We start from the raw sequence: 16,812 nt of genomic DNA on the forward strand, positions 1-16,812 counted from the left end.
TGGAATAAGTACATATCTTTCGTTGTACTTTCAGTATTGGATTGAGTGAGAAAAGAAGATGGTGAGATGGAAGTCCTTTCTCAGATAAATTCTTACAAGCAAAGGTAAAATATGGCCTGTATTAACATACGATACACTTAGATGTAGTAAAGACTGTCCTGTCAGACAGTTTTCACTAGTTTGGATCCCCTGTATGATATGACATACTCACAGTTTTGGCCACTGACAACCCAAAGGTGCTGCTTGAGAGAAACTGTTAAAAGATGTCTGTTGCCAGTGTAAGTAACCTTGCTACTCTCCTAAAATTACTCCTTAGCCTATGAGTTGGTTTTTTAATTTTTATATTTATTGTTTACGGCCAAGACATACTGATATGAAACACCATCTGTGTCTTTTTCAAGGCTTTTAAGGTACAGGCAGCAACTGCTAGTTCATGTATGATTTTGCAACTGTTCAAGGTATTGGGTTTTTCAGAATCTGCTTCTAGTGAAGCTTTTCCATGAAATGTTACTTGAATGCTAAAAGCAATAATTACAGTACTTAGAAATGACAGTCTGTGCATTTTTAGTGAAAACATGCAAAATTATGGTTCAGAGTTGATTATTTTATAATAGCCTCTAATTACATTATTGTTTGCAAAAACAGGGCAGTGTTTATACTTGCAGCGATTTGAAAACTAAAATTTTCCTACATAATAGCCTTGTTAGACTAAGACAAAATTGACCCCAGCAAAGCGTCTAGATTTGTGCCTTTGAGTAAGAGTGAAGAGGAAGGAGGGTATGTTCGGCTGCAAGCTGAGGCATGCCAAGGTTTGTTTGGAATTCAGAGCTCCCCTTTCAGTGGTACTCAGTGTGTACTTAAGGTAGGAGCATGTTCCTCCTGGTCAATTTGAGAATTACTGTAATTTTCTTATACTACGCTGCTCCATACCTGGTAAATTGCTTTACAGTACAAAAAAAGTGTAACACAATGCCTTTTTCACTTCCAGGAAGACTTTCAGTCCATGAAGGACATGAGTGACTGGCATAAATCCCATGATATTGCTAAAAGAACAGTATGCTAAAAAATACAACTTGTCTCTTCTCACAGCATTAGCTGAATTCTCTTCTTTGTTGTTAAATTTCACTAACATGATGATACTATGAAGAGCATGTCTTAGAAGCACTTATATGTTTGAAGGATAATATTTCTGTATACTGGCCTATAGACTTAAGAGTCCTCCTTCTTTCACAGCCCTTTCTCTGTCCTCTCTTCCAGGACTGTTAAAATTCAGCTCATATTCATGTACAAGGTTTCTGATGTCCTGTGTATTGTCCAAGAGGAGCTCTTTGCCAAGAACTTCTTAGTGTTTTGTTTTGTTTTGTTTTCCTAGATAAACCATAAAATACTATACACACAAAATAATAGCTAGTAGCATGAATAGAAGTGATATAATGTTTCTTGGATAGAAAGTCCAGAGAGATTTTAGTCACCAGTATAATATAGGTGTCCATGTATGGTATAATGAAGTGACTGTGTCAGTGTCTTTGTATCTTCCATAGCTCCTGTTGTTTCATGCAACTAAAAAGGATCGCTGCAATACAACCAAAGATAGCGCAATACGAATAAATGATGACCCTGCCTTCACTCTGTATAGACACAATACTTGTGATTATCTACATTACTGAAATACTGTCTTCTTTGAATCCTGTAAAATACACCACAAGGAACAGCTGTTGAGTATCTAAAGAAATTCTCTTTAGTCCCCTTTGTGGTCTGGTCAATTGCCCAAAGAGACATTCTTAGCAGAGAATATTTGGCAAGATATTTCAAAAGAGCGGGTTTCTGTTCAATATGTCTTTCAGGCTTACGTTCGCTATGGGAAATCCCCCTAATCTTTATTAACCCAAAGATTTGGACTATAATTTTCTGTAAGGCACAATAAAATTGATTATGAACCTATAGATACTAATATTAGATGAAATATCAGCATATTTTGACTGCTGCCAAATAATTTCTGGTGGATTTAGTGGTTTACAGATGAATGAAATGGTTGAATGGAACTGTTAGCTTCTCTTGGAAGAAGTCTGATTGTCCATCTGTACTCTGACTGGGGTTCATCACTGCTTGGAAAAACTTAACTTAATGTCTTCAAAAATAGTTAGGCGTCCCTACAGAAATCATAGGACCAAATTATTTTCTAAACATTGAGGTGTTTTTAAGCATGTGTAACATACGGTACTACACAAGAAAATTTCCTAATATTCTAGTGTGGGCCTCAGCTTTAGGAAAGGATTCTGTGGTGTTATAGTTTAGCAAGGATAAATTTTTTTATGAGCTCAATTTAAGAATGGAGAGTTAGTTTACTGTTTATTTTTGCAATTGCATCTGAATTTGTCTATGTTTGATTATAGTTTTACCTAAGGAAGGACTACAGGATGATAAATTCTTAGATACTAGTAAAGTTCTGTTAAGTTATCTAGTCCTTCTGTCTGCCACTGTACCATTGTTCTCCACAGGAAATTTTCCAGTGGTTTGCCTAACTTGCTTTATAAAACCCAAAACAAATTGTGCTTTTGCCATTTCCTATGGGAAGATGATATTCAATGAGTCTCAACAGCCATATTCAGTTATATATGATGTCATCAGAACTTTATCATCCAGATAAAATTCAAGCAGAAAAAAAAAATTATTTATATTTGTTCAGACAACTTCTGACATTGTGGGGATGTGTTCTTTTTCATAGTATAAATTTTATGCCTCAGTGCACAGCAGCTGCCTATAGTGCCATGTTCTATAGGAGACTTTTGAGGAGACAGATTTATATAATACAGTCATAATTTACAGTCATTAATATGAAGAAGTTTTATCGGTTACCTAAGCAAAAATGCAGAATTCATATCTTTCAGTTATTAAAAAGTTGTGACTATCTTAAATTAGTTATTGGAAATAAAGAATTCAGCAACAGAAATTAATCACTGTCACATTCTTGTGCATGTCTTGTGGATGCTAGGCTGTGTAGAACATTTGTTTGGAAAAGGGAAAAATATTATGATGATACCCTTAATAGAAACAGACAATCAAACAAATCTTAATTCGAAAAGGTTTTTGCAGTCATAAATCATAATGGCACTGTGCTCTAATGGAGGAAAAATATCTTCATAACTGTTATGACCTCAGTGCAGAGGGCCACATTCTGGGAGGGATATGCTCTCATCAGACATTTTTATTTTTCCATTTCAAAGACAGATGACATTTTTGCCAAAATACAAAGTTAAAAACATGCACTGCAGCTTCTAGTAAAATCATGTATTTATCCTTACATTTTGTGGCACTTAAATATGTATTTCACCAGTGTGTTAAGATTATCTCTCTCTCTCCATTAATAGACACATTATGGTCATTTGCAATGTCACTGAAGCCAGCACAAATTAAAGGTCAATATATGTTTAACATAGATACAAAGACCAAAGTATTGGTAACTCTTTGATTGTTAGGGTCACAAGTACTTGAGCCAAACAGGATGAAGTAAAAACACTTAGGCTGCACAAACATCAGCTGAGGATGTAATGGAAACTAGGAGGGTTTGTGATTCTCTGGGCAACCTGAACTGAAGCCAACAGGGCAGTGTTGTCCTGTGGAGGTACCACCTCTGCTCAAGAAGCAAAATAGGCAACAGAGCCTACCTAATAAGCCTACCTTTGCGCCTGCAATGTAGCTTAGCTGCCATTTAGGCAATCTGCCCATACCATCGAGAGAGGATTTATTTTCACATACCTGTGTATGTTAAAGATAGTAATCACATTTTCAGTGCCATTGAAGGAGAGAAGACTAGTCGAATATTGAGCAAATTAAGAGCTGAAATGAAGATATTTATCTTCAGCCTAAGAAAAGATTAGCATGAATTTTAGCTAATAAAGAACTGGATAGCAAATTAAAATAGATGAATTGTAGTTATTTATGTAGTTTACTGTATTCATTATTTACAAAAGCTGCTGTCATCTCACCTATTACATCAGCAGGAGGCAACTAGCATAGTTAAAAATGATGAAGAAGATATGAATTTATATAGTTGAGATAACTTATACAGTTTATACTGTTTATATAATCAAGATAACTGCCATTGGCCTACAAGGCCTGTTTATCTCGCTCCGTCGTATCCCTGAGATGCACCAAGACTGGTGCTCCATTACTTGTACACTGTACATGTACTGAGAAAAAAAAGATCCCTGCCAAACAGCATATAGTGTGAAGACAAGAAAGAGGAAAGTTAAAAACATGTGGACTGTTGAATTGAACCTGTATTTGCTGAGCCCAGCTGTAATACCTGAATCACATCTATGGTTATTCAACAGCCTGAGCTGGTTGTATTTTGAGATATGATGGTGAATGAGGAAAAAAAAAAAAAGAGAAGATTTGATCTATATCTTCTGAGAAAGAAATAAAAATAGAATCATGGAATCACAGAATCATAGAACTGTTTGGGTCAGAAGGGTCCTTTAAAGGTCATCTAGTTGAACCCCCTTGCAATAAGCAGGGACATCTCCAACCAGATCAGGTTGCTCAGAGCCTCATCCAACCTGACCTCCAGGGATGGGGCATCTACAGCTTCTCTAGGCAACCTGCTCCAGTGTTTCACTGCCCTTCATCATAAAAAATTTCTTCCTTATATCTAATGTGAATCTACCCTCCTTTAGTGTAAAGCCATTACCCCACACCCTGTCACAACAGATCCTACTAAAATGTGTCACTAACGAAGCAATGAAGGGCATAGCAAAATATTAGTGATATTGTTCCCTTTTGAAAGTTTGTCATCTATTAGTGTGTGAACTTGTACTGTGTCTGGCTTACATCATTACTGTGCATGTCTGCTGAACCACGCTCTTTGTGTAATAGGATGGACTTCCTGCAGGTTTTCTCAACCAAGGAATTTTATTTTTTGGAATAATTTGAGTGTGACAGGTTTTCTGCTGTAAAATGAACAGGCCCCATAATAAACAGCTCAGCAGCATCACATAATTTTTTTTTGGGTCACCTTTGAAGACAGACATAGTATTCCTACTGTGCTACATGCCCCCAACAAACTGCTTCCTTAGCAGGAGCTCTGTTGTTTTATTGATAGCACAACTAACTACAGATAAATCCTCTGATTTGGTAAGTCCCTGGTTACCTCCCTGATACAGGCATCTCCTACTGTGTTTCCTAACTATCAGATGATCAAAAAACTAAACTGAAAACAACACGAACCATTAATCTTTCTTTTAGAATCCAGTTTTTTGAAATAAAAATCTTATAACAAATTAGTAGATGAATGAAATGTATCTCATTAATATACATTATAGCAGTGAGAGAGAGCAGATTTTGTGCTAATTAAGGAAATAGAGTAAGTTGGAGAGAGTTCAGCTTTGCACTTTTACTAATGAGCTACATGGGGTGGACAGTCACTTAAATTACAGCATGGTATGTGATTCGTATGATACCTACAATTGTAGATCCATAGAGTAGAAGAATAATGATTGTGTGTGTATCCAGCTTATCTGTACACAGCATCATGCTGTGATCTTGGAGTATTTTTCTATTTGCTCTCAATGGAGAAGGCACTCACATGGTGTAAGCACCCACTCTGCGAGGAGAATGTGGGAAAGTTACTGATTTGATTGTATATGCCATCTGTACGTTTAAGCTTCACAACTTTGCTTCAGCGAATCTGTGTTTTGGGACGTAGCTCAGTCACATGCTTTCTCATGAAACCTCACTGCCTAAAACCATACTTGAACGTGTCTTGTATCCCACCCACATCTTGTGTGGCCCTGTTGGAAGGACTTTAAGACTTTGGTCATAAATGAATGTCTTCCCAGATTGCACCTCCAGGAACTGTTCAGCTGTACTGCAGTATTTACTCAATTGGGGTAGGAACTAGCAGGCCAGAAATACTCTAAAGAAATTAAGGGGGCTTTGGTCCAATCTTGGTAACAGTTTTGGTACATATTGACAAGGCTGATTAAGTCTCTGGAATAACTGCTTTATTATAAAAAAAAATGAGTAGTGGTGTGGGCTGTGGATTTGTATAAAACAGGCCTTGACGTTCTTAATGGGTTTTGGATGGAGCTGTTAGCTAATAAAAGTAGCACTGGCTAGAATGCAAGTGTTGCTTCTGGAAGAATCTCAATCAATTTGAATATGTTTGCAGAAATCCAGAGGATCGTTCAGCCACTGAACGTACTGACTCCACAATACGGTCCAGGACAACTGAAAGAAACTTTCTCTGCTTCTCATCAGCCTGACCACAAGAGCTGCTTTTTATTCTGATATTCCTGTGATCTGGAGATCATAGAAAAATAACTTCCTGATGAGAAAAAAAATAGCTGAGTTTTTTCAAAGCTCAAAAATTCCACAGTTTGACTGTGATTTGGATTTTGGATAAAGAGGCAGTGGAAAGAGAACATAGCTTCTGTAGTCAAGACTGGTTTTGCTGCTCATCTGATTTCAAGTTATTTCTGGATGTTATGTATTATGAAGCTCTAAAGAGCAATGGGTTATACTTCTCATGTACATATATGGATATATAAACACACACTTTTCCTTAAGAATCCAGATCTGCATTTGCCTCTGACATAAAATATGGCAAAGTGAATTAATTTATTTAAAGAAATAAGGTAGTATTCCCTGATTGTTGCTATAATTAGAGAACCAAGTTTCTGTTTCCAAAAGAGATACGTGCACGAATCGTGAAATACAGGACAAAAGCTCAAGAGTCAGTGCATTTAGTGTGTTTTCTATCCAATTAGATTAAGAGATTCGAGAAAGGAAGTATGTGGAAAAGTAACATAAACCAAGAGGCTACTGAAACTACTGATCTGAAAAATGAGGGCAGTCTCTTTTGGAAATAGAGAGCCATGCTGTCATCAGTTGGACATGGTCATTGTAATCATATTACTTTTTCAGTAAAAAACAGTAACATTGATAGTTTAGGGTCCAAAACAGTAAAGTATCAAAATAAAAATTGATTTTTTGCTTTCAGAAAACTTATAAGAAACTTTTCAACTGTGTGGTATTCAAAACTGAACTTGTCCTGTGTCCCTAAGGAAGAGGGCACAGAAGGCAGCTTTCATTATGCAATGATCTAAAAGCCTTTTTGCCCAAATTCCACAAGTTTATTTTATGATTAAACAAATTTATTACATTTTTATTACAGATAAGAAGATACTTTCTGCAAAGCAGAAATTTTTTCAATGTATATCCAGAGTGTCAGAGGTTATCACATCCTGGAGCTCAACACATACCGCAAACAGATGACATCCAAACCAGATGGACATCCAACAACAACATCCACATTCTCTCTTCCTTGAACAGAAACATTCCAAATTTTCAAGAGTTTTGGCTCTAACTATAAAGATATCTTTGATTCACAATAATACACAAATGTTAGGGAAGCAATGTACAGGCTATCTGAAAGCGGCTTGTCATTCTACAAATGCAATGCAGACTGTTAATTGTTTGCAGAAGATGTTATTTACAATAATAATTTCTGAGCCAGGTAATGATCTTTTACACTTCATGTAATGGTTTGGATATTATATCATGCCCCAGTGCATTTGGAATTATTACCAAGGCATTACAAGAACAGTAAAGTTTCCATAATTTATAGAAGTGATTATGCATGCTGTGTAGACTTGACCAAATAAATAATTGAAAATGACATTTTTTTCCTCTAGTGCCCTGCCACTAGCACATTTCTCCACTCCGACTATTAGAACTGTGTCTTATTCAGACAATACAGAACATGGTTACAAGCATCTTCATTTCCATCAATCTGAATGTGATACGTGCTTAATTCAATCATGTAAGCTTTCTATACTGGTGTAGTACTGTACTGATTACTTCTGAGGCAGCGAATGGAGTTTTGAATTTTTTTTTTGCTTTTCAGATGCTTGGTGATCTGAGTCCGTTACTTTTTTTTTACAGTTACATATGTTGTTGTCCTGGTTCTGGCTAGGATAGAGTTAACGTTCACCTGAGGTGGGAGGGGAACTGGAGCTGGTGGCCTGTGTGGCTGGGGACACAGCTGGGATAGGTTACCAATCAGCCAACAGCTGGGACAGGTTACCCAAATTGGCCCAAGGGCTGTGTCCCATGCTCAGTGTATAAAGTGGGGATGGTGGTGAAGGGAGGCTCCTGGTACTTGGGAGGAAGTGGGGCATCAGGATCCACTGTGAGCTACTGTGCTGTAAGTTCTGTGCTTTGGTATTTTCTGTTATTGGGTTTTGTTTGTCAGTTTCCCATCTCTGTTTTCTTTTCTTCTGTTGTTCTCTTAAACTTGTTTTTGTTTATCTCAACCTAGGAGTTTTGCCTTCTTTTCTTTACCAGTTCCCACTGGAGGGTGGGGGGAGTGAGTGAGAGGCTGTGTAGCTTGGTCCTGAGCAGGGCTAAACTATAAGAGTTGTACAGGTTGTCACAGCTTTAGTTCTGCAACCTGTATCTCCTTAGGGCTTTTGCCTCAGAGCAAACCGTAACTGTTGTTTCCGTGTTAAACTAGCTTGTTTAGAGTGTGTAACAGGAAGAGATTGAGTAATGAATTTCATACCTGTCTGTATTAAAAAAAAAAACAAACAACACTTTATTTCTCCTTGAGAGCTCTGAACCTGTGTATTCATTTTGGGCTAGTTCTAGAAAGGTCTGAAGCACTAATTCTAGCCTTGTAAGCAGTTCTACTTGCAAACTAGACCAGAAAGTGGTCCAGAGAGCAATCTGGCTTCTGAAGTAGCAGAGTAGGGGTAAAAATTGTGAGCTTGTATTTAATTCTCGGCTTTTTACAATTAAAGTCTTAAGCAAATGTCACATGGCAATCAGCTGCAAAAGCTTAAGAACAACCCACCAACTTCCTGTTTCTGCTGGACAGCTGGGTCAACAGGCCATGTGAGAGTATGTCAGCCAGTGCCAAGTTAAGTGGTTTTATTTTGTACTGTCGTGGAAACATGGCTCAGGCTAAGCTGCTGGGTTTCGCACTAAGTGGCTGAAGAATGCAGGTCAACGCAGTAACCTCAGGCACCAAGGCCGGAACACATTGCTGTGGAACAGCAGCATCTTCAGTTACTGCGGGTGCTTGCTAGGCAAAGTATCTGTCTGATCCTTAAAAATCTATATTCATTTAGTGAAGATAAGAATTCATTACATCCTTTGCCTGAGGACAGTACATAGTTTAATAATTGGATCTTTGAGTATAAGCTTGATTTTTCATTTACATTTTTTAAAGGGTTAGGTTTTGCAATTACATTCTCTTTTTCTTTCCTCGTGATATTAAATTAGTGTATATGCATACTTTCAGAAATCTAATTTCTATAGAATACGGATTTTAGGCACTCTGACAACAGTGTTTTCCTTGACAGCTGATGTGTAGTGTTTCATATGTGAAAGTGAAGTGGTATGTTGATTATAAGAGTTTGTTTAGAAGTATAATAGAAGATGAAAAAGGTAAAGAAGAAATTAGGAGGAGTTTTTAAACCAGAAACCCAATCTTGAGAGCTCTTTCTGATCACACCAATATACTGAGTTACTGACTTCTGTTGTACTCCTAAGATTGATACAGGGTTCTTCTTTGTTACAGGTTCTACTAGAAAATATCTTAACATATTTTATTTTAAAAAGCATAACAATAAGGAAGGGGGTAGTGTATGCCACCCATCTGCAAGGTTCTCAATAAACCATCCACAATCGTGTTTGAATAGAGAGATGTATCAAGAAAGTATAACAAAACAGTATTTTCCTTTTAAAGTTTTGAATCTTAGGTCAAGAAAACAGAATTCCGAACAAAACCCTTCATTAATATGAAAAAGTAATACCTTATTGTAATCAGAATGTGTCGGGTTGGTAAACTGCTATTTTATTTTAAGGACTTAGTCTGCACTAGACAGACTGAGTGGGCTTTGGATCATGTGGGAGGGACATGTGGATCACGTGTTAGAGACATGTCCATCCAAGAGAGGACTGACTAGATCATTTCCATGTTGTTACAATAGCTTGTTTAAAAGCCTATGCAAGTACACAAGTGACAGAAAAGCTGAGAAGAAAGCCTTGATGAAGAAAATAAAGGAAGTATACTGTAACTGCCGCAGTGTCACTTCTTATTCATGTTCACATAATGAAAGGAGCAGGTTTACCCTTGCTTATGTAAGGCTCTAAAATGCTCTAAAATTGCACTGACTGATGGTTCCTTCACTCAGTCTAATTTTCAATTGCAGATGACTGTAATGCAATGGAACAAACCTACAAGGTCATACAATTACTGTAAGGGTATGTTTGAAAGTTTTCAAAGGATTTGAGGTTGATATACAAAATTCACCCTCTGAGTAGTCTTTAAGATGTAAAATGTAAGAAATATACATGTATGTCTGCATAGGGTACCTTTCAGTTTCTAATGAGTCCTTGATTGTGGGGATTCTAATCTGATAGCAATTTTCATCTTCACTTCCTTATTTCTGGCATGGAATACTATCATAAAAAATAGACTGTGTTCTTTTCAAGTATAGTCACAGTAACTGTAGGGAAATGCATTTTGTGGTTTTACAATGGGGCTTCATACTTCACAAAGCAACTGTATTGGGTTTTATGCATCCTTTCAGCATCTAAGTAACTTTATTCAGTAGTAATCACCAGTAAAAGGCATAGCACTCTCTTGAGATGTGAAGCCATTGATTGTAAATCATAGTTTTGTAGTGTTTCACTACAGGAACTAGGAATATCAAACTATATGTATTACTTTTATTTAAGTGCCTGGAAGTATCCAGCAGCTTTCAAGTATATCACAAGTAAGCTGATCTAGCAGCAATTTTTTTTATTTTTTTTTTTTTTTTTTTTTTAGGTGAATGCGTCAAGACTTGGTCTAGTGAAAATCTCTATCCCCCTTCAAAATCTGTAGGCGTTTGCCCAAGCTCTGAGGCTGGGTGAGGGGGTGGAGGGTAGAAACACTAAGCAGAGTGCAGAGAGAAAAAAGGAACTACCCTTTTCAGGATTAGCATGGACTTAGATCAATTTAAGAAAGTGCTGAGACCACAAGTGACATAGACCAGAATGCTGGTTGCAAACATCCTGTCCTGGCCTGTGCATTGTTATTGTCCTTCTGCTCCTTGCTTCCTGGACTATGTAGGGATTTTACACAAACCAGCTAGCAAATATGCTCACTTTAATTGATGCTCTTCCTCCAGTTTTTTTTAGTCTCTCAAGTTGGATCAGAATGTCTTAATATTATGTCTCAATATTTTTATTTTCAAGAGTTTTAATACCTTTGCAAAAAATGATGTGCTGACTCAAAGGAAGGAGGGGAAACTGGAATGCCCGTGTGTGGGGAGGGCAGGAGTGCTTCTTTGGGTGGCGGAATATATTTAACCTGGCATAGGTCACGAAGCTACACAGAGTACCTGTCTCCCTGTCCTTTTGTCAGAGTTGAGAAGGCTTGGTTGAGGCATGGGTGAAAAGCAGAGCAAGGTTAGTGCCTCTGCAATTTATATAACTATTACAATCACGTATAGAGCAAACCACCTGCAGCCTGGGTTCCACTGTTAGAGCAATGCCTCAATGTTAATATGAAAGCAATACATTTTTTGAGCCATGTCTACAAAGATAATCAGTCTTCTTTTCATTTGGATGTTATCAGATTTGGCTTTCAACCTTTTGTGTTTCAGATCTTGAACTCTGCAACACATTCATTTTTTCTTCACGCTTCACAGGAGCCTTAAATAAGAAATACGTTTAAAACTATGAAAAGACAGATAATGACGTATGAAAATGGCCCCTTTATTGTTTAGCAGAAATGATAAGAGATGGTAGTTGAATGGGGGTTGTGGCAGATAAAAGGCACTGAGCAAATGTCAGAAAGAATAGGAACAGTAGAAGGACCACTCTGTGAGTTTGTGAGGCTCTACGTGTAGGAGACTGTAACTTTCTGTGTTTACTTGTATAAATACTTCATAGGATCTAACAACACTGATGACTTCTAAGATTCAAGAGATAATAGCAAACCTGAAGCCAGATCATAGCTTGGTCCTTCCATGAATATACTGAAGCCTTTGCTGCAGTAGGAGCAGGGCAGCTGACCCAATTTAACAAAGTATATATGCCCCTATGCTTAAAACTGCAGATTCTGTTGGTAGAATATTAGAAATTGTAATCAAGGCTGAATGTGCCACCCTTCAGAGCCTAAAGCCTTCAATAAGACCTAGCACATTGGGAAGGTGTTTCCAAGGCTTTAGGAAAGGATTGCAACAAACAAAACTGTAGCTCTTCTCAAAAATAGTTGGGCTAAAAAGTAGAAAGTTATTTCTGAATTTCTTATGGCAGTAAAATTTCTATAAATTACCTCAAAGGGGTGGTACTGCATCTGCACGGGTTAATACCTCACTGTAGTCTCTGTTTATCTCATTGGTCATTAATTTGTAGAAAGTGTCCAGTGCATCTGATAATGACTCCTCAGATGATAAATACATAAATAATGTAAACCAAGTAAGCCTTAAAATATAACAAACTGTTATTAAAAATTGTAATCATGCACAATAAATAGATTCAACAGTATTAGAAGGTCAGCATGTAGTAACTCTCTCTCTTCTTGATTGATTTGCTCTGATTTCTCAGACTGATAAATACTTTTCTGGATAACTTTCTCCTCTACTAATGTTAGCACTTAGCCTGCTGAATCACTTTTGCCATTGAAGTTATAGACTTTTTTTTAAAGTGAATATCACCAAATCTTAATGGGAATAGGTTTTGCCTGTGTGGCTGCTTTTTGTGGTGCCAGAGGCTTGAGGAGAAGCAGCCAGACTAGTGCAAGAGGGTCTTTCCTTTCTGTCTTCTCCTCCCACTGGAAGTTTATGCCCATCAGTTGTAATCTGTGATTAGTACCCAATCAACCACTGTTTCTAAACTTTTGATGCAGCTGCTGTCTGTGAAGGTGGAAGTCTCTGACCAGGAAAAGGGGAAGGGAAACAGCAGTTGTAATTTTTACAGTTTGTCTTTACTGCTGGCCTTTTTTTTCTTTTTCTGGTTGTAACTGTTAAATAGTTGGCTCTCAAAGTTTTGAACTTAAACTAGAAAGGCTTGAGGTGAATATTTTGATCTTTGCAAGGTTCAAGGAGGCTTAGAAGGGGCCCCAGAGGACTGGTTGCCAGTGCTTTTGAGCTGAGCTTCAAGCTGTTTCCTTTGTTCTGTTGGAGCCAGCATTGATTCTTATGAGTTGTGATGGTGGTTAGACATATTCATTTTTTTCCAGTTATTTTAGGTTTCAACATAGCTTAGGGGTTTTTATCCTTTATTATTTTCTCTCAGAGGATTAGGAAAGTTTAAAAAAAAAAAAATCAATGCATGAATTATTCCAGTCCAAATGTGTAGAGGGAGGGCTAACCCTTCTTCCCCTTGCCTGCAACCCTCCATATTAATTTGACTGTTTCAAAAGAGACCTGCCCTGGGTTCTATTTTGCAACTTAGTCTGCCATGAGATTAGCCTCTCATAATTTTGAAGGAGTATTTTGTATCCCATTGAGCACTTTTGGTTTTATATAATTATATAGGATGCAAATTACAACATTTGTGAGTGAGAAGGGTACAAAGACTTTTCTGGTTCAGATATAGCATAACTGAAAGCGCGTCTTTATTTTGAAGTACTGTTTCAGATATAGCATATAGGCAAAGGGGACAAGGTAGCATGTGAAAATGTACATTATATTCATATTTGTTAGATTTGTGACTGCGTTATTCTGTTCTCGTAATACCCAGAAATGTGTTTATGCTTGGACTTGCAGTTTGGAGCAAAGGCTACTGTAATAGGAATGCTATGTTGAGATTTAACAGCCTTATGAATTGTAGTACAATAAAGCGGTAATCCATCTCCCCTGTGATGGTTCTAATTTTTTATTCAGCTGTGGCATTCCGTACCGTGCTGTTTATCTTGTACTTTCATTCACTCATGGATCTGATGGTTGTGAAATTGGCAGATGGTTTGTGATGCTTTCCTAGGAGTGGTTGTATCAATCCCAGTGATTAAAAGACTTGCTGATTTGCTTACCCAGGATTAATGGCAGGCAACGACGGCTTTGTTTAAAAAATCCATGCCCCATAATTCAACAAGGGGACAAAAAAAAGGAGACTGGAAGTAATCCAGCATTAAAGCTGCTTTATGGAGAAGCTTTATAAAAAACTTACTGACTCAGCAACTGGACGTTTCCTGATGAGATCTGAACTGTCAAGGAAAATGCAACTTCATACTGTTTTCTCGATCGTTCGATGAGAACAAAGTTCAAGTTTTTAAGCAGATCAGCAGCAGAACTGAATGACATGTAAAACTTTGGAGAGCTGCCCTGTGTATTTTGCTTCTGTATAAAATCAGAAAAGCTAAGTGTGAAAGTATGACCTTGACCCATCTTCTGCTACCTATGTAATTTAAGCATTCGTAAATTGCTGGCTTTTTGTCTGTATAGTCAAACACTCAGGCAGACCAGACTATGAGCACTTTAACCTGCTGCTTAGGCTTCTATAAGTTATTGTGTTGGTTTCCTAGGAAATTCTAGTTGCAAATTGCAAACTATAGTCTATTGCAATACCAGGCTATTAAATTTGAAGTTAAATGTCAAGTACACAACACATAGCCTAATGAAGAGAAAACTCCTCTGAGAGTTCAGAATGCTGGTCCTAGTTCTCAAAACCATTTGTAAGGTGTGTGCGATGACCCTTGAATGGTAACAGAGCTACTCTATCAGCCCTTCTCACGCGCGTTCTCTCTTCAGCTCTTTGCCTCTTCCATTCTTGGTTTCCCGGTTCCAAGAATAGGTAGCTCCTTCTCAGTCCCACTTTTTGTCAGATGAGCAGGGTGCTCCTGGGTGGTGGGGTTCAAATACTCTTGGGTTGGAAATGCCTCAGTCCTGCCTCTGTCAGCAACTGTGCTAACTACTGGATGTCCTACAGAGGTAGGCATGGCTTCATCTACCCAGTATGAGCTTCCTATTTCAGTCAGTGCAGGCTGCTTTAGTCATTTGTGAGTGACTTGTTCTAAACATATTTACTGACTTTATTTCTCTGGGGAGTTCATGTGGATGTAGATCCACCAGAGCTTAGATGACAGATAGACACCTCTCCAGAGACTAAGGTACTTTTTCATATGCAGAAATCTATTTTGTGGCTAGGAAATTTAAATGGAGGTGTATCTTGACTATGCATTTCTGAAAATGAAGAGTGGGCATAATAGTCAATAGTCTAAGCATGCCTGTTTTGGGACCCTAATGGACTGTATACATTTGGTGCATCATACAGTCGCAGTGCTGCCACCACTCCTTCTGTATGTCAGCTGATTCAGCATATTGCTATCCTTTCTTAAAAATAAACAATATCCCTTGCTGTTTGTTTTTTTTTTTGGGTTTTTTTTTTTTATTCCATTATCTAGATTTTGGGACTTTGTGCAAGCTTCAGGTATTATTAAAATATACTTTGAACCAGCTCCACTTGCTTTTTGCTTCCAGCCCTTCCTTGTGATACCTTTGCATTTTTAATATTGCCTATGGGGTCAGAAACTTCAGCCTGGTCAACATGGTGGCTGTTGCTGGGAAAATGAGAGTCGCCTTGTAAAGGACTAATTCTAAGTCTCCTCAAATCTCCTTCTGAGATTTCTGTCCTGTAGTCTGATCAAGAGTTGGTCTTGTATCCCAGCTAATCCTCTGAGTTGCAAACAGCTTTCCAGCCTTAGATCAGCCACAGAACTTTCTTAAGGTTTAATTTATCTTCTTTCCTTGAGCTTAAAACATACATATTGTAAAACAAATGTGTTGGTCTTACATGAGGTACAGCTCTCTGCAGCTATATGCAATGCACTTGCACAGTTATCTCCCTCTGCACGATTGCCAGCCAAAACACATGAAGAACACAGCAATCTGCTGCTATCAGATTATTCTCTGCAAGATTTTCTTTTCACCAGCACCCATTCCTTAAAATACAGAATGTGGTTTAAATATCTTCCAGTTGACTTCCATATATCTAGATGTTTCTATCTTTCTTGCTCAGATTATTTTCTGTAATTTTATTTTCTTCCTGGTGCTAGGTGCTGTTCAGAAATTACTTTGGACCACAGTGCTTGAGAGAGAGACCCTTATTTAGGGATGCATTTTCAGGCATTTCTGCTTAATAGAGAATTTACTTTTTCACAAGACCTTCCTGGGTCTTCCAAAGAATGAGCAGAAGTATGTAAAGCTCTAGTTCTTCTGTCACATAATATTTGTGATGATATCAGCCAGGTGTTGTCCACAGAATCTGACACCCAGATGGAAATCCTGTCTTGTAGACCAAAGATTAAAATGTCAAATGTGCCCAAATAACCTAAGATTCTACCTGCGAAAGAGAAGAAAAAAAAAAAAATACTTAGAATTCTAACTTCATTGAAAGTACTCCTTCAGCATTCTTTTGCATTCTTTGCTCTGCTAGATTTAAATCCAGGGATTTTAAATGTGCATATTTTCCATGTTGTCTCAGCGTACTCTGGAGATACTCTATATAAGCTAGTTTTAATTAGATTTATGTTAGAGAGAGACTGCCTTTATTCTAGATGATCAACTAGACATATTTTGAATACTTTTAATGGCAGTCTCTTACTGCCCTAATTGTATGTGTGATTATTTATTATCTTTTTTCCAAGTTTAAAAAGACAAGCAAAAATAGCTTCAAGTAACAGAGGGATGACACTGATGTGATTCTGGTCTCACAGGTAGTAGATGGGAATAAACTACTGCCCTTAGAAACACTGGAAGAGTGAATGAACTTAAGATGTCCGTTTACCTAAAACTCAGTTATACAGGACAGCTTCAC

This window comes from Chlamydotis macqueenii, chromosome 3 (genome assembly GCF_036417535.1).
Source record: "Chlamydotis macqueenii isolate bChlMac1 chromosome 3, bChlMac1.mat, whole genome shotgun sequence".
NCBI lineage: Eukaryota > Metazoa > Chordata > Aves > Otidiformes > Otididae > Chlamydotis > Chlamydotis macqueenii.